Genomic DNA, 19,722 nt, shown 5'->3' with positions numbered 1-19,722 from the left:
GTCTATGCAAGGAGCATGCCCCCAGGTTCAGACATGATCAAGTTAACGAAACGCCCCTCCAGGGATAGGTCTGCTGACACATGTCACCATTTATGAGCTGTAATTGGGTTAATTAAAAAAAGAGGCACAGTCTGTGCTTGATCAGTTTGCCTGTGGGCCCCCAACAAAACTGGGAAAAGAAATTTGCTGGCCAGACTACTGCTGAAAGCTGATCTATGGTTGACCTTTAGGTAGGTCATTGTAGTAACCTAAGGCTCAATGTAATTAGAAACAATCAAATATCTAGCTCCGTTTGGGTCCTTCAGAAGCTTTCCCTGACAACCCATGTCACTGAGGTTTCCCCTTCTCTGAATGCCTATTGCTCCTACTTTAAGTACACAGTCAAAAGTATATTTAATGCCAGTTTCTTTGATGGCAATTTGGTTTAATAAATGTCTGCTTTCATGACGAGATGATCTGTCTTCTTTGAAATGAAGCATTATGTTGACATGGCCAAGAGCATAGGCTTGGTGTCCAGTAAAAGTGGCTCTTGAATTAATATTAGCACTGCCACCTCACTAGATCTGTGAACTTGAAGTTACTTAAACTCTGGAGCTTTAATTTCTTATTTGGTAAAATGGGGAAAACTGGAAATATCTCAGTACTGATAAGAGAGTAATCTGAGTAATTTCATACATGGTTTAGTAAATGGTAAGAATAACAGTAGTTAATAATTGTTGCATTATATGCTAGGCACTATTAACAATTCTTTACATATGTTAATTTATGCAATCCTCACAATAACCCTGACCAATATATTGTTATCTCCACCTTAAAGGTGAGGAATCTTAGGCAAAAACGAGATCTTTAACTTGTCCAAGGTTATACAGCATGTGGTGAGGGACATTTAGTAAGAACAGCGTTATGCTACCCTGCCTCTCAGTAGTTGTAATAAAATTTAATTCGCTGAGTTACTCACTTAAGAGACTGATGAAGACACTCAAAAGTGAACTAAGGTCAAACACAGGATTGTTATATACCTCATTAACAAAAGGTTAAAGAGCTACAGAAAGAGAGAAATTATTCCAGAATGTGGTAAATGGGAAAATTACAAGTATACAAAACATGTTGTTAAAGTTAAAACTCAAGCTGGGAAGAGATCTTAGAAGTAGCATTAGTGATGTCATTGCATCTAATAAACAATAAGTAGGAATTGAGAATGAATGCTTTAGGACAGATTGGATGAAAGTGAGGAACAACATGCTTTCATGTGTTGTTTCATTTAATTCTCAAAATATTCACGGACCAAACAGTCTTTTTTATAGCTAAGAAAACTAAAAGATGCTTTGAGGTCATGAAATTCATGAAGAGCATATCATTAGTAAGTGCCAAACTGGACCTAAGTCAGGTCTTGAGACCCCTCCCAACAAACCAGCTGTGTCATTTGCCACAGGTCTTTATGGGCATTGCTGGAGCTCAGCTTCCTTGTCATCCATTACTGAGGGACCTCTCATGTGATGGCTTTGGTCCCTTAAATCTTTTTTTTTTTTTTAATTTTTATTTGTATGTATGAGCTCTGAGTTCTGTACTGGTATTAGTACTGTGATTCATTCATGCAACAGAAGTTTTTGGGCGCCGTGTGTCAGGCACACTTTAATTAATGGGAGCAAACCAAAATTTCCACTCTCATGGAGCTTACATTCTAGTCAAAGTACACGATAAACAAAAAGGAAGATACAATGTAAGAAGAGCTCTGAAGAAAATAAAGCCAAGTGCTGTGATAGTGCTATTGGGCGTGGGGAGGGCAGTGGTTTCTTTAGAAAGAGGATTTAGAGAAGGCTTCTTGGAGGAAGTGATATTTAAATTTCAACTGAACATGAGAAAGAGCCAGACATGCAAAAATCTTTCAGTGTTGCTGTTTTTTTATTTTCTGTTTTTCTTCTCCCTATTCCACGAAGCCTGACTTCCATTTGCATTTTTTAAATGCATCTTTCTTCCTCCTTCATTCCCTGTCTTGGTGAGTAACATCACCATTAACTCAACTGTCCAAGCCATATTTCATTTCTACTAGTCTTCCTGACTTCCTCTGCTTCACGTCTCTGCCTTTATGTGGCTACTAATTCCTATGTAGTATGTTTGCTAAATATCTTGCATCTCTGTCCCATGTCCTCATTGTCAAGGCCCTTAGGCCTGGCCTCTTCACTTTCCAGGACTCCTACAGCCTCCTCTGAACTTGTTTCTTGCTTTTCCTTCTTTGAGTTTGTATAGGTCTCTGAGTTATTATTCTAGACACCGGTTATGGTCCTGCCATTTAACCACATAAAACCTTTAATGGTCCTGAAATTGCCTCACAAAATCTAAACTGCGTAGTGTGATATTGCAGGCTTTTTACTGGTGCCTGTCATCCTTTGTTCCCTGTCCCCTCCCCAGCACTTTCCGGCAATATACCCCGTGTTCTCACTACACAGATCTCCCAGTTTCCTGAACATACTGTATTCGGGGTGATATTTATGCACGTGTTTGTTTTACTTTGGCCCCCTCTCCTTATGATCTTCCTTTCCTTCAGTAACTACTTTGAATGTCACATCCTTCTTGAAGCCCTTCCATATTTCTGTACTCATAACACTGAGAATTAGGATAAGTGGCATACAAATCCCAAAATAAGAGCAGCGAAATCAGTGGGGAAAAAATTGTTTTTCTTTCACATAAATGAAACTGAAAGCGAGGCATGGTTTAAGTTTATAGCTTATAAAGTTTATATATAGTATATAGTTTATAGTTTAAGACATCTAAAGTCTTACTTCTTTTAGCATTGTAGCACAAGGATCCCTGTTTCTTAATCACCTCATGGTTTGAATGGGACTCTAGCTCCAACCATTGCACCACATTTCCAGCAGCAGGAAGGGACATGAAAAAGTGTGTTGCCTATTTTTATGGACACTTCCAGAAATTACACACAAGAATCAACTCCTTCATTGATCAAAAATGATCATGTGTCTACACCTCGCTGAGAGAGGGTAGGGTAACTAACTTTTTCACAAGGTAACAATTTCTAAGGAGAAGAGGAAAGTAGATATTCAGAGGCAGTTAACAGTCTCTGCTATAGTCACTCTCTATATAGCATTATTAGTATTCTGTATGAGAAGGTTAGTCATTTCAGTTTTTTATCTTTTAAGTTCTCATCCTTTCAACCTAACTCCACATGTGCTATAGAATAGAAAACATCTATGTTGCCTTGTAGGATCTGGACCTCGTCTTTGTCTCTACCGTAAATTTCTAGGACTATTCATCTCCTCATTACCCATTCTATTGAAGGTTTCTGGTTTGTCTGACTATTTCACACTTTTGGGAAAATGCGTGAATTTTTCCTTTAATTGCAATGGTCTATTTCAGTCCTACTTCTAATCTATAAGTGCTCTCCTTATGCATCCCCCTACCCACTTGGAATTGATCTTGTATTCAATTCTTTGCTCACATATCTGTTCCCAACCAGAGCATAGCTCCTTAAACATAGAGACTATGAATCTCCAGTACCTAGAAAATAACCAAAGGAAAAAAAAATCACAGACTCTTAATGTATTCTTGAGTAAATGAATGAAATGTACAACTGAGGTGCATATTCAGCCATTTATTTCATATTTTTACAAACATTTCTTTATTTATTAACAGTATATCAATGTCAAGCAGGAAGCTGCATGCTGAAATATAACAGTGAATAAGATACACATTGTCCATCCCTTATAGAGTTTAAACTCATGATGAGAGGAACAGACGACAAACAAACAAAATAATTTTAGTTGTGAAAGAGATTAATACAAAGAGGGAAGAAGACCAACTACCTGTAATACTGTGGGGCTAATAGCAGGATACATTTCAGTTATTTATAAACATATTTAGGGGCACCTGGTGGCTCAGTCAGTTAAGTGTCTGCCTTCAGCTCAGGTCATCATGGGATCAAGTCCTGCGTCGGGCTCCTTGCTCAGCAGGGAGACTGCTTCTCCCTCCGACTGCCACTCCCCCTGCTTGTATGCACACACTCTCTCTCTCTCTCTGACAAATAAATAAATAAAATCTTTTAAAGAAAACATATTTAGTTCTTATTTTGTTGTATTCCTCACGAAAACAATAGATGAAGAAATTTTTTGCTATATCATGACAAGTTGCCTCTGAGTATAGCCACCACCAAGAGAATTGTTAATTAGCTGCTTTTTTAAGTTCAATGACTTGAAAAATTATAACATGCCAAGCTTTGGATGTGGATGGAGATTAATGTGATTGTTGACATTAATGGCTTAAAATAAATTATGGTGGTGAATTAAACTCAATTAAAATTTGTAGGATGTTCATCTCTGTTGACTGGCTAAATGTTTATAATGAGAAACCTTTAGTTATTCATAAAAAATTATATTGAGTCCTTGCTCAGTACTGGGTAACATTTAAAATGTTTTATATGCATTAATTAATTAGTCCTCACATCAACCATTTAAATTTGATACTGATATCCTCACAGATTGAAAAAAAACTCACAGAAAGAGGGGTTATTTATGTGGCCACAATCATGTAGCTTCTAAGAGAAAAAGGGAGCACTCAAACCCAAGCAGGATCTGTGCCTCTGTCTTTGCTACTCAAAAGGGTAGAGCTCAGACTGTCAGAATCAGCATCACTGGGCAGCTTTGTAAAAATGTAAACTCTGGAGCCCACCCCAGACCTACTGAATGTGAATCTGCATTTTAACAAGATCCCCAGATGATTCAAATGCATATCAAAATTGGAGAAGCATGGCCCTAAGCCACTATTCTGTACTGCCTTAGAGGATCTTACAATGGGGGTTATTTTCTTTTTTTTTTAAATTAAATTAAATTAAATTAAATTAAATTAAATTAAATTAAAATTTTTTTGAATGCAACTTTCTTTTTTTCATTTTTTTAAAATTTAAATTCAGTTAGCCAACATATAGTACATTATTAGTTTTTGATGTAGTGTTCAATGATTCATTTGTTGTGTATTACACCCAGTGCTCTCCTGAATTGGTTCATATATACAATGGAATATTACTCAGCCATCAGAAAGGATAAATACCTACCATTTTCATTGACATGGATGGAACTGGAGGAGATTATGCTAAGTGAAATAAGTCAATCAGGAAAGACAGTTATCATACAGTTTCCCTCATATGTGGAATATAAGAAATAGCGCAGAGGATCATACGGGAAGGGAGGGAGAACTGAATGGGGAAAAAATCAGAAAGGGAGACAAACCATGAGAGACTCTTGACTCTGGGAAACAAACTGAAGGGGTTACTTTCAAATCCTAAATGTTTTAGTTTCCTTTGTCACTGGGCCAGACACGGTCCTTCCTATAGCCTCAGCAAAGTAAGATGTGAAATGATCCAGGGCATATAAGTGTTCCTCAGAGAATACACACTTTATATTTCTTATGTTCTATATCACAATGCTACATCTACTCTGGGAATGTGGCTGCTTGTTGAGGTTTAATTAAGATATTAGTCAGAAATGTTGACACCGTTGACCTTCATTTCTGTGAACCACTTTGGTCATGTAGATTAAGAGAAATGTGTAATCATTTCATCATTAAAAGTGGCTATCCTCTGATATTGAAGAAAATTTGGAATCATGTGGTTAGATGTCAAAGCAGAAAGAATATTTTAAATCCTCCATTGATTTTCTCTCTCTGTGTTTGCTCTTTCTTATTGCAGGGTTACCTGCCAGCATCATTTTCTTCTTTCTCTGGTTTATAACTTTTCCATTAAAAAGTAATTTGAAAGGCAGTATAGGCAGAGAATTTTATCTGTACCTTTCTTATAGCACTTCATCATTTTGTCTCAGAGTTATTTGAGTGCATATCCGGGTATAATTACATTCCCCAGCATCTAAAGAATGTATGTGATAAACCAGGAACTGCGCCAAGTGGTTTGTGTTTCCTCAGATAACTCATTTGATCCTCACCACAACTTTGTAATGGAGATGTGATTATGATCCTCATTTAACACATGAGGAAACTAAGGCCCAGAAAGTTTAGAAATAAACCCAAGTCTCATAGGTTATAAACACTGAAACTGGAGTTGAACCCAGGCAATCTGACTCTAGAGCCCACCTGCTTTACCAATGTACTGCAACAACCAGCCATGACTTCATGACAAGCAGTGGGAATAAATACTAGTAGAGTTTATTTTTTTCTTTTTTTGCTGGATCCTGAAAGCAGGTGTTACCTTACTTGTTTTTCTGAATTATATTTTTAGTCTCACAAAATTACTTTTCAAATGATAAATATTTCAAGCATCTTACTGTTCAAACAACCCCCCCTTTCTTGTATGTATCATATTGCATCAGAATGTATAACATTGAATTAGAACTGCATGGGCATCAAGTTTGAAGATCACTTGGCCAAAACTCTTAAGAACTATTTGGGATTCTTTTCCCCCTGAATTTGCTGACATGAACCACATGTAAATTAACAATTCACAGATGAGAGTAAAACTCTGAATAAGTCTGGCTCCCTATAGGTAGTAACTAGCAATTGAACAGTTGCCAAGAAGCACCAATTAAGTAAGTGCCAATGAGGGTCAAGATGAATGTGTCAAGGGCTAATGTGCCAAAAACAATTAGTCTCTAAATCTCATTGAATCATAGTACATCTATGACCAGTGCAATTAAAACAAGCATGATTGGATTGGACTAAAAAAGCAATAGAAGAATTCTGGAAAATGTTCCCAAGAGTCAAGTTAAGTGGAGGCTAGAGGTGGGGTAAGGAGGTGGTAGTCAACCAGAGGTATTAAAGGAATAAGAAAGTTCATCATATCTATGAGGGAACCAGAAGACAAGTCAGATCCTTAGAGAAAACCTCTCATGAAATGATTTGTCATCTAGGTTTTATTTACAATGAATGCAAGATTTTACAGTCTTCTCATAATATACCATAGATCCAAGCTTTTGAGTCCAGATTTTGTGGTGTAAGCAGATAACAATTTACTCATTCAATATATTTTTTTAGAGCACCAACGCTGCCTGACAGAGTTAGCTGTAGTGTAAGGATGGCTTCTGCCCTCAAGCAGTGTATAGTTTAACAGAAGACTAAACTATTATAAACAAATAACTACGACTTGTTATAGGTCCCATGACAAAAGCAGACAACACAGGCATGTTCAATTCTCTGTGCAGGGTTCCATGACTAGCATGACTTTAGACCCACTGCCTGGCTTCCTATATATCTGCACCCACTCTACATTTCTCTCCTCAGCCTCCTTCCCTCCAGCCACACAGAATTTATTTTGCCAATCATTTGATGACCTTTCCTAACCTGTATGCTTTTGCATTCATTCTTCTCTATGCCTGGAATGTCTTTTTCTTTTATCTCCATCCGACAAAATTTGACTCATCCTTAAAATGAAACCTTCCTAAATGCCACCTTCTCTGTGAAGCGTCCTCCCTCCTCCTGTTAAGCGCATGCTCCTCTGTGTTCCAGTAAACTTTAAACTTAACTCTCTTGTAGCATGTATCACATTACATGTGGTTGGGCATCTGTAACTCCTTGGGGCAAAGTTTCTGTTTTTATATCTGCCCAAGATTTAACAGAGTGTCTAATGTATACCGGCCTTGGTCTTTGTCAAACCTACTTCCTTTTCTGGCCCATGAGGTGGATAGTCAGTTTACACATATTATGATATATGTGCCATTGGAAGTGGTATTTCTAATAGATTCTACATTGACCTATTTTGGGGTTTAAAAATCCTATTTAACTACACAGTTTCTGTTTGATCTTCCTTCACATTGTTAGAGATTTTTATGACATTTCCATTCCTGAATTAGAATGAAGGGTATGAGGCTAGTCCTATATGTGTGAATTAACTTTCTTAAACATTATTCCTGATTTCAAGGGGTGCCTTTTGAAGCTAGCTGAGTGTGCAGAAACAGACACACTAGCAAGCAGCTCTGAAAAGCTACATTAAAGAACTTATTATCTGCTATTCCAAACAATTCAAAATAAGTGAGTAAAAATTAGACAAATATCATTCTAGTAATTTAGTGACCTAATATCACAAAAATATTTCTGTTAGGGGCTAAAAACATGTCACTATCCTAGTGAGAAGATTGGTTAGAAGTCTAACAAAATTTTAAATAAAAGTTGAGCAATAAACTGACTATCTGAGAATACTGTTGAAATCTACATATTTATTTAATAAATATATTTTAAAGCACCTCCTTTATGTAAAAGAATGTGATTAATGCTATGGAAAGCATAAAGATGACATGCATAGAAACTTCATCCTCTAAGGAATATAAAATGGGGGAAAGGACGAGATGGGGAAGAATATGAACTTCAGTGTCCCATCCCTGTGTGTGTTCTTTCACAGTGACACATAATTGATGGCAAAGAGACCCATTAAAGCAGAGGATTACCTTTGAATCATATGCTAGTGGAATATGATCAATAGTAGAATATCCTACATAAAAACAGATAGGTCAAGCAGGACAATTGAAAGACCTGACGCAAGACCTTCCTGTTGTTGGAAAAAAATGTCATCTCTAGATCCCCAGAGCAGGACTTAAAATAGGAGAAACTGAGACCAATTTCTCCAAACCTAGCTTTTTTAGTTGTCAATGAAGTTAATGATCCCCACTTTCTAGTTTATATGGGCTTTTGTCATACGTGCATGTGTGTCCATGTAGATAAATAAGAGAATGCATAAAAAGCATATCATAAACTCTTAGGTGCTATCCATATATTGACCTGTGTGCCTCCAAAGCCTGCGGTAGGAGCAGAAGCTCTATGGTGGGCTGGTGCTGGCCCCACCACACATAACATGACCCACTGAACACTGCACACAGGAGAATGAAAGCACATCTTAATGGCTAGAAAATAGAGGAGAATATCTTAGAGGGGTTAAATTCCTAGAAGACTTGCTGTTTAGCTTCATCCACCCAGAAAAGTACATTATTCCATGCCATACTCTATCTCAGGCAACTTCTTATTCAGGACAACAGCTTTTCATTCAATTCCACAGTGCTTCTTGCTCTGACCATCACTGAATCCCTCCTCACTCTTGGGTCATGTGTCTTATTTTTACAAGGCAACCTGGCATTTTCTGTTGATATCCCATCTTTGTACTGAATTATTCCTTAGAAATTCTAATCGTGTTTATCTTTTTTTTTTTTTTTACAACATTTTGGCCTATTCAGGAATCTGACAAGCTATACTCCTACCACACTGGAAGAAGGTTTAACAGTAGGGGGACATGCTGAAGATTCCCATTACACAGACAAGATGAGCTTTACAAAATATTAAACTCATTAACATCTTCATTATGGCATGTATTAGCCCAGGATTTTATCACCTTTTTTGTTTATTGGCTGTTTCACAAAACTGGTAATCTGTTTTTAGTATCATTCCCATTAATAAGAATTAGGAAGGATTTTTAATAGTCATTTAATTGGCTTTAAATGTATGTCTCTGCATCCATCATTAAGCTCTAGAGTGGATTTCTACAAACTGGTCAGAGTGGGGTAGATAGAAGCCACAGTGTGTGACTTTGTCCATGCCCACTGCTCTCTCTGGGTGAGCCCGGGATTTGCAGGCTGTAAGCCCAGAATACTGATACCCATCTCCTAAGGCTGTGGTTAGATTAGATGATATATGTGAAAACTATTTTGTAAGCTTTAATGTACATAAGAGATTCTGGATATTATTACGAGTGTTATTAATTATCCAAGGAAGAGAAATTTGGTGCTTTATAGAACTTTCCTCTCATTTGTATCTTTTTTGTAGTATATATTATAGTTGAATTCTGAATTATAGTTGTAAATATATTAAAACTACAAAGCAAAAGAGATGCTCTAGTATGTTATCTCTGTGAAATGTCATCAAAAATTAATTTATTATAAACACCAGCACTTAAGACTATTGGAGGGGGCTCCTGGGTGGCTCAGTCAGTTAAGGGTCTGACTCGATTTCAGTTCAGGTCATGATGTCAGGGTCTTGAAATCAAGCCCTACATCAGGCTCTGTGCTCAGCAAGTAGTCTGCTTGAGGTTCTCTCTCTCCCTCTGCCAACTTCCCCCACCCCCACCCTGTGCACCCACACATCCTCTCTCTCTCAAATAAATAAATAAATCTTCCTTCTTGACCTACTTAAAAGATTTTTGTCTTCTTCTTAAAGAACTATTTATATATAATCTTTAATAGTTACTATGTTAGTATATTTAATTTCCCCTTCTGCATTTAATTTTCAATATGTATTTTAACGCCTAAAATATTTCCATTCTCCCTGCTGCAAATAAAACCGAAGTATTATTGTAAAGTAAAATAATAATAATAATAAATAAATAAATACATTTTTAAATATATATATTGGAATACATTGCTATGTTAATATTAACATAGTATCAATATGCTAGTATTATGTTACTGTTAGTTCTTTGGCCATTTATTTAATATTAGAAGAAAAATAACTGTACATATTTAGAAGAAGTAAGAAAATGAACATAACTTTTTCTATTTTCTATATATTTAAATCTGATATCATAGGAGGCCCAAATTTATACATCATTCATTAACTCAGGAAGCATTTTGCTAAGTTCCTGACATGAAGCTAATGTGGCACTGGTTAGTAGGGATTATGAACAAATGAAAAGAGGGAGTTCCTGCTTTCAAATGATGAAGCAAACCCTAATTCTCAGTTCCATTAAAAGAAAATATTCTCTGATATTTCTTAGAAAAAATTAAAGTGATCTTTTTGGCAAAAATAGGGTCTGACATGTAAAGGAAATTTTCTTAAAATGCAGCTCATGGGCATCAAACTTCACAGCTATACATAAAAAATAAATTTAAAAAATGCCTTTTGATAGAAAAAGGCCTGGAACAAGCTTAAAAATACTTTGCTATTCAGTACTTTACATAAATAGCACTAATTGGGAATATTTACTTCTTAATAGTAAATTTTAATAGTTGTACAGATATAAGCCTTGTGATTTGTTTATTTTGAATAATCAGGATGCTTAAGAGACTGCATGTGATACTGTTTGAGCTAATATAAATTCTTCATAATATAAACAGTCAGTATTCTCAATCCCCTAGACTCATTTGGTGGGGTAATTTTTATACATTATTGGGCTTTTATTCCTCTTTCATTAGCAAACCTTCTTGAGTGTGTAATTGTTATACAAGTGTTAGAAGATTGGTATTATTCCTTGAGTATACTAATTCACAGATTAGCATTGCCCAAGTTCTGTTTTGCTTTATGCATCCATATCTTAATTTTTAATTGAGTTTCTTAGCACCACAGGTGGAACATAGAAACCATTGGAATTAAGTTTGTGAGTATGTTTTGGATTTGTGAATCCTCTCCTGGGAATCACTGAAGTATTTGGAAAACATATGGTAAAGAATACTAATAATCTCTAGCTCTTGTGTGAAGCAGTGAGTATTAGACTTACTAAGTACTTACTACATGCAGGTCTAGGTGATATATATAAATCAGTAATCTGTGGTCTACTCCCTTAAGGAATTCAGTCTAGTAGGAGAGGTGAAGGAAAGTATAACCGAATTCAGGGGACAAAGTGGTAAGTCTCAGTACAGAGCCTGGTGCTTACTGACTATTGTGGAATGAGTAAATCAAGAGGTAAGTAAATACAAGAATGAACAAATGAAAGATACTAAGATAACGTATAGCAGATCTCTTAGGGCGGTTTTCAGGGTAAAAGTGAGGCATTTGGTAGAGTGCTAGAATAGGGGCATGAAAGAATTCCAGAAAGGAGCAACAATGTGAGATTTTGCCTGGGTTTTTTTGTTTGTTCCCCCAGTTGTTTTTTAGCATAATTTTTTGTAAACAAATTACTAAAAATAAGAACCTAGTTACAGTATCTGTACGAAGCACAAAGGAACAACTTTAAAACCAATATGGTAAAAAGATTGAATGGCTACCGAAAGGAGCCCACGTTTGAGCTGACTGCAGAGTCTGAGTGTCACAAAAACAAGAGACTAGCCCTGAGTCTGAGTCTTCTGTGCAGACCCATGTGTGTAACTCTGGGTAGAAGGACAGTGCTTGGATAGTCTTAGAGATTTCCTACCATCCTAAATAAACTCACTGAACAGTAAGCAAACATCTACCTAGAGGGAGAAGAATAGCAAATAGTTCAATGATTCTGGGGCAATGCATATTTCTTTTTTCCTAATAATTTGCTATGATTTAATGCATACTTACCATATTCCAAGTCATATACTAATTCTTTTTTTAAAAAGATTTATGTATTTATTTGAGAGAGAGAGTGCACAAGTGCATGCACCCATGAGCTTGTGAGTAGGGAGAGGGGCAGAGGGAGAGAATCTTGAAGTAGACTCCCCAGTGAGCCCAGAGTCCAACTTGAGGCTTGATCCCATGACCCATGAGATCACGACCTGAGCCGAAACCAAGGGTTGGACACTCAACCCACTGAGCTACCCAGGTGCCCCAGTAGTATACTAATTCTTAAAAAAAAAAATCTAACCTTAACATTTTTATTTCTGTTTTACAGAAGAGGTAAAACTCAAAGACATGTACTTTATGTTTTCCAAAATTATAAGTATCAAAACTAAGACTTTAATATATCTTTTCAATCATGAAAAAGTACAAAAAATTTAGAGGCAAACCTTCAGTTCAAGTTCTGGTTCTGCCACTACTTAATGTTGTGACAGTAACTAAGATAGCTGGAGACAAAGAACCCATTTAGGATATTACCAATGAAAATAGATTGGAATGAATTTCAGAAATTTTCTGAAGGTATAGTCAGCATGTCTTGGCAACCAGTGTAATGTATTATCTTAGTTTACAGTATCAATTGTATAGTCTACTTTTCCTGAAGTATGATCTTTGGAACACTAGCTCTGGAAAAAACTGCGTAGACATTAAGGTAACAGTAGCTGCTATAGAAAACCCTGAGATTTCAAGAGCTTAATATGGTAGAAATACCTGTTTTCTTCTCTCATTTCACAGTCTAGTGAAAGGTTTCTCAACTCTTGACATTTTGAACTAGATAATTCTTTATTGTGGAGGGCTGTCTGTGCATTGTAGAATAAGGACAGCATTCTTGGACTCTACCCATTAATGCCAGTATCACCCCTTCCTCAACTGTGATAACCAGAAATGTTTCCAGACACTGCCAAATGTCTCCTCAGGAACAAAACTCACTGGTCTAATATATGTATTCTGGTCACTGAGATGTCCTTCATACAAGGGTACAAAAACCCAGGCTCCTTCCATCTTAAGGGTCTGCCATTGTCTTCTCAAATATCTGACAGAGGAGTAAGGAGATCATGGAGAAGTAATACCTATTTCTTACTCACATGATTTTCCCTCAGATCCCATGGCATGAATCAGTCACATGGCCATACCTAGCTGTAAGAAAGAAATACACTCCTTAGCTGGAAGCTTCTTCCCAGGTTCTACTTTTTATCATGGAAAAGAAAGCATGGATTTTGTTGGACAGCTAGCCATGTCTATCACAGTCTGAATTAAAAGAAATTTCCCCAGTCACAAAAATTTGGGAAGTCTTCAGATTATATTCCTCCCCCTTAAAGACTCACAATGCACATTAACGCTGTAAAGACTTTGAATAGTCCAACATGAAACATGTCTGTTCAACTTTGTTTACCTCAACATACCTCAAATGTCTTTGACCACAGAACCTTTTTTTCTCCCCCCCCTTTTTTTTTGAGGTAACATCACTGTTCTCCTGAACACTGGAAAACGGCCATCGTGTTTCTCACTTTTCCTCTTTTCTCTGCCACTTTATTTCTGGTTCATTTCAGAGGCATTAGAACCTCAACCAGATAATGGGCAGGAAGCAGCACACATGAGTGTATTCATTGACCAGTTAGTGTTAGGTGACATTTTGCTAGTCCTATTTATTGATTTGGTATTAGCTAATGATGATCATTTAAAAAAAAATAACTGGACTTCTTTCTACCATTAACTTACTTTTTTTAGGCGCTGAATGTGAGCCAGTCACCCATCTACATACTGTCTCTCTCAGTTGTCACTGTACTTTCATGACTCCCTGAGGCCAGCTGTTGGATGCAGAGAAACAAAAGCACTGTATTCATTATAATTAGTTTAGGTAGTAGGGAATCATAAAATTCTTGCCATGTTTGAGCTTAGTACTGGAATTACCACAGGCCATAGAACTTTCTCTTGGCTATTAACAATCTATAGTGTGATCCACTGTCAAATCTCTCCACTAATTGCCAATATTGACCTTATTGTCTCCTTCATGCTTCCCAATTGCACATCCCCTCCTCCTTCTATTCTCCTTCTTTCTGTGTCACTTTTTGACATATGTCATAGCTTGCCCTATGGCCCATTCTTTATCTTCATTTTCCCTCATCCCTAAAAGTTAAACTAGTTTGTTCTTTGTATCTTTCTGTTTCTTACTCATCACTCATTCCAACCCAGATCCATTGCAAATATGTCTGTTTTGAGATAATCTAGTTATAAAATCCTTGTATATAAGACAGAAATATTAAGGATACAGAGTCTTATACTGTGGTAGGCAGAGCTTCAATCCCCATGATCTTGGCTGGTTAGTGTTATCCCTGTGGTCATAATGCATTACATTACATGGCAAAAGGAAATTTGCAGATATTACTAAGATTACTAACCAGCTGACCTTAAGATAGATTATCCTGGATTCTCTGGGTGGGCCCAATGTAATCACAGGATTCCTTAAAATTAGAAGAGGGAGTCAGATTTGAAGAGATGAGGACTACCTTGTCATTGCTGCTTGAAGAGGTAGGGGGCCCCATGCAAAGTGTGAGAAAAAAATGAGTTCAACCGGTGAGCCTGAACCCCAAGCTTCAGATGAGAACACAATCCTCGGTGATACTTTCATTTAGCCCAGTGAGACTCTGTGTAGAGAATCCAGACATGCCATGTCAGACTTCTGACTTAGAGAGATACAAGTTAATAAATACAATTATTTTAAACCCCTGAGTTTGCAGTAATAAAAAACTAAAACATAGGCAACAGGTCAGTTCTTTCCAAAACTACTATACCTGATATTCTTTATTTTTTTTAATTTAAATTCAATTAGCCAACATATAATACCTGGTATTCTTTTAAGCCATGAGCATTTGCAGTACATTCAACATTATAATGTTGATTCAAAGTGTTGCCCAGTATACCATTTTTTCTGAACCAGTTCTATACTTAAAAGAAGGTAATCCTGTTCATGAAAAATGATGGTATCTCCTTTCTCTTCATCTCAAATTATGCCCCTATTTATCTTCCTTCCTCAGAGATTTTTGTTTCTACCAATGTTAGCACTTCTGTTGATAGCATCTAACTTATCATGCTTACTAGTAACATTTCTAGTGATCCCCAGTATCTGGTTCTCCTCTCCTTCATGGGTATACAGAAGACTGTGTCTCCCAAATTACACAGGGTCTTGTGATTAATTCTCACCAATGAACTATGAGCTAAGGTCATGAAGAGCCCCTTCTTAACCTTTCAGCCTGAAGAACTACTCAGCTTGTAGAAAATCTGTGTCAGAAACAAACATTTGTAGTATTAGGGCACTGAGATTTAGGGGTTAATTTTGTTCAACAGTGTAACCTAACCTATTCTGACTAATGCAGGTAGGAACAGACACAAGTTGTGCCCAGTGACAATATTTTATTAGGTTTTCAGATTATTATTAATTATATAGAAGTGAACCCAAGACACCAGGCCTATAGTCATGTGGAAGTTTGGTTTGTAATTTAGTTTATATTGAGATGAAAATTAAGAGTATGATTTTTTTAAGCAAAAATAAGTTTTGACATGTTTTGGACTCGTGTATCGATTAAAGCAGGCACATGCGTGTAATTCCCCCAGCAAAGTCTGTACTGTGATTCATACTCATTTTCTGTGATTTTCTTTGAAGTTGCTTCATTCTTTTGAAGTTCACCTTGAAGAACTGAGCAACTCTAAGACAGTCATTATTTTTTCACTATGACATGACTAATAGCTTCTGCCAGAGGTGACAGTTCTTTGCAATCTTTAATTTCTCTTTCTATTCTTCTTCAAGATTTGTATTGAAATGTATTTTCTTCAAATGGTTATGTTTATACCCTCCAGACTTAATCACATTTATAACATATGAAAACAAGTAGTTACTTAAGTGCCTGAAAAGATAGCCAATCTTAAGATAGAACCACAATGATTTTCTCTCACAGTTGAGCTGGAAAAAGTCCAGACAGTTGATAATCTGTTCAACAAGAGGGATGTGGAGGAGGGCTATAAATTGAATGTATTAGTTATGGTTCTCTCATGAAATTAAAACCAGTTGAGCTTTAATGACCAATCTGAGATTTCACTGGCACATACTTTTAAAAAGCTGGACTGGGAGTGCAGTCTTTAATTTTATCTAATTTTGCAACATTACTTCTCCATCTTGAGTTCCCGAGGCATGGAAGTATTGATCTACAAAGTTTCTGGTCAACTGAGGTTGTGATTTTGGAGGGTTTGTTTATTAATATATTTATTATATATGTTACATAATTATACATATTATACCATATATATTCAGATACACATGCATGCATATGAAAAGACCTTGGTTATGGATTTGAATTGATAATTCAGCTTTCATGTTAGTATTTGTTTTATTCATCACCACCTTCTTTCCACCAATTCTACTAGGTTTGTGCTTTTTAAATTACGATTTCATTTTGTTAGAGACAAGAAAGAGTAAGTGGGATCATAGTCTGTTGGCTCATTTGCCGTTTTTGGGTATGATCGGTGTAGCCAACATATTAAGAACAAATGAAAGAACAATTATTGTGAAGTATATTCTTCTTGGCACAGTCCTCCTTTAAAGCTAGAGGAATAACAGCTACCATATTTTTCAAACTTTAATGGGCACAGGAATCACCTAAGGATCTTGTTAAAATGCACATTCTGATTCAGTAGGTTTGGGTCCCAGTACTAGAAATATGCATTTTTAATAAGCTTTCTGATGACACTGATGGTATTGATTCATCCTTTGGGCCATGCTTTGAGTAGCTCACCTCTAAAGCACTTATTTATTTATTCATTCATCCATTCTATCAATGAATATTGATTAAGCCCCCAAGATGAGCTAGACCTCTTGGGTTCAAAGATAAGACATTTCCTTGCTCTTAAGGAACTCCCATTCTATAATGTCAGGTTCATACACAGATAACTAATGAAAATGAGGAAAGTAATGTGATCAAGATGACTATAAAGGCTATAAAAAGACAGGGAGTGATTAATTCTTCTTTTAGTGTGGCAAGGGGATGGGGGTAGAAATGGAAGACTTCCTTTAACCTAAGACTGGGATTAAAAGTTCTTTCATTTTGAGGAATTTATGTTTGCTGGAACAAGCCCTAAGGAATTGGTAAACAATGTGAGCGGTTCTTCCTACAAGTAAAGAATACTAACAATATGGCTCACAACCTGACAGCAACTTTCAGATGGGAGCTATCCACCTCTCCCTGCCACCCAAAAAAAAAAAAAAAAAGTGAAAACATGTACAGTAGTTGAATTTAGTGAAATGACCAGGTAGAAATGAGTCACTAACCACTTATTTTCAAGTCAGTTTAAGAAATTCCAAATGCTCATTCAATAGTTCCTAAATAGGTCTTATGTAGACAAATCCTTTGATCTATTGCCACTACCTCCTAAAAAAAAAAGCTTGCAAAGGTCGATTTACCTTTAAGTTAATGAAGCTTCCAGGTTATTCATTTGAACAGACTGTAGGAGGGATTTTAGCAATTCTTTTTTTGTAATTTTGTGACATTTTTCTTAAAAAAAAAACTTCCGAAATTATGTAAGATTTAGATTCTGCAAAATCTGGATCCACTCCTAAAAGCATACGTTCTATTATAAGAAGTATTATATGTTTAGTGTTTGCCTTGAGGAATATGTTGTGGCATCACTATAATTGGAAAATGATATTTAATCAATTTTCATACAGTTGAGCTCTGCAGGTAATAAACAACCCAAAGAAAGAAACTCTCCAGGGATGATAAAGATTATCTTTTAGCTCATGAATATTCCATTTGCTCATTTTCTACAGATGGATGACTTCATTTGAAAGTAATAGAAAAACAGAACAGCCTGCATTAAGTAAATAGTGTTTAGTGTAGATGGGTCATAATGAAACCAGCATCTTGTCCTAACTGTTCATGTGTGATGCATTGAGCCCCTTGAGCTTTCACTTGAAGATTTACACACATCCATTTTCTTTCCTTTATATAGAGTGGAGGTATAGTATATATGCTAAATTTGGAAATGTTGAAGCAATCTACTTTAATTTTGGTAAATATGTCTTATCTTTACAACAAACAAAGGTCTGAATATAATTAGCCTTTTTTTTTTTTTCTTTAACAGAAGGGATTTTCTACAGAATTCAATCTAATTCTTAGAGCCTGAGTTTCTTAGAGGTGGTAATACTAGATAAAATCATTTTAGACATAGTTACAATATGAGGTCTGTTTTCTTTTAGTTGCAAATTTTGCTTTCTATTTTTATTATTATTATTTTTGTGTGTGTTGTTTTTGCCTAAAATAGGAGGGAAAATTTGGGAGACAGGCTACTCTTGTTATATATTTATAGGCTTTCTTTTTTCTTCTTCTCCTTTTTTTTTGTTTTTTTACCCGTTAAAAATTATTCAAGATAATTTTTTGTAAGCTTCTCTGGTGCAAGATATGGCACCAGTCTTAGTCTAGGGTAGGGGAAGAGTGAATTACAAGTAGAATAATATTCAATTCCTAGGCTGAAGTAGATTGTCCCTTGCATCCACCTCCATTCTATAATGGAAATGCCATAAAAGAGGAATACAGAAACAGAATGAGAGGACTTCATTAGAAAAAAAGGAGATTCTGAGAAGACTGTATGCATCTTTTTTAGTTTGTTCTCCAGGGAGAGTCAACACACATACTTTCCAGTAAGCTAATTCTGTATCTATAGATGTTCTTGTTTTATCTGAAGGTATACTTTACCAACCTGATTTAAGAGTTGAGTCAGCCTTTCTATTCCTTACCTACATTTTAAAATTGAGGTGTAATTATTATATAGCAAAGTGTATAGATCCCAAAGTGCAGAGTTTGCTGAGTTTTGACAAAAGTACTCCAGATCAAGATATAGAGTATTGCCATTACCCTAGAAGATACCCTTGTGTCCTTTTCAGTCCATGCCCTCCCAGAAGCAAGTGGTATTCTGATTTCTCTCTCCATAAATGATTTTCCCTGTCCTTAGGTTCACACGAGTAGAATCATACAGTTATGTGCTTGTTTGTGTTCCTGCTCAACAGGAAGCCTCCTTCTCCCTCTCCCACTCACCCTGCTTGTGTTTCCTCTCTCGTGTGTCTCTCTCTGTCAAATAAATAATAAATAAAATCTTTAAAAAAATAAAAATAAAAAAATAAAGTGGAAGATTTTGTATTAATCGTTGTGTAGGCATACCTGAAAGTAGAATTTCTGGATCATTAGGTAGGTGCATGTTGAACTCTAATGAGAAACTGCCAATGTTTAATAAGGACCTGCCAAACTGTTTTCTCTATTGGTTGTTCCATTTTAAACTAGCAATGGATGAAAGAGCAAGTTGCTCCACATTATCTCCAATATTTTATATTGTTAGTCATTTTAATTTTAGCCATTCCAGTAAGTGTATAGTGGCATCTCATTGTGGTTTTGATTTGCATTTCCCTTGTGACTAACAATTTTGAACATCTCTTCTTGTATGTAATGCTTA

General features: G+C 36.1%; 1 protein-coding gene and 1 long non-coding RNA gene across 24 annotated transcripts in view; one reads left to right on the top strand and one right to left on the bottom strand.

The window, feature by feature from the left end:
* DLG2 (discs large MAGUK scaffold protein 2) overlaps nt 1-19,722 on the top strand; it is a 2,181,535-nt gene that overhangs the window by 1,464,820 nt on the left and 696,993 nt on the right. The window lies entirely within an intron of this gene.
* Nucleotides 1-19,722, bottom strand: part of LOC141370474 (uncharacterized) — a 52,743-nt gene that overhangs the window by 3,402 nt on the left and 29,619 nt on the right. Inside the window, exon 4 of one of the 2 annotated variants that reach the window (XR_012374527.1) lies at nt 13,314-13,361. The exons of the other annotated variant lie outside the window; for it this stretch is intronic. This is a non-coding gene — a long non-coding RNA (uncharacterized lncRNA). The remainder of the gene's footprint in view (nt 1-13,313; nt 13,362-19,722) is intronic. 2 annotated transcript variants of the gene reach the window in all.

Source organism: Callorhinus ursinus, unplaced genomic scaffold (assembly GCF_003265705.2).
Source record: "Callorhinus ursinus isolate GAN/ISIS: 27379988/994484 unplaced genomic scaffold, GSC_fseal_2.0 scaffold35, whole genome shotgun sequence".
Lineage (NCBI taxonomy): Eukaryota > Metazoa > Chordata > Mammalia > Carnivora > Otariidae > Callorhinus > Callorhinus ursinus.
This window is presented reverse-complemented; position numbering and strand designations above follow the sequence as displayed.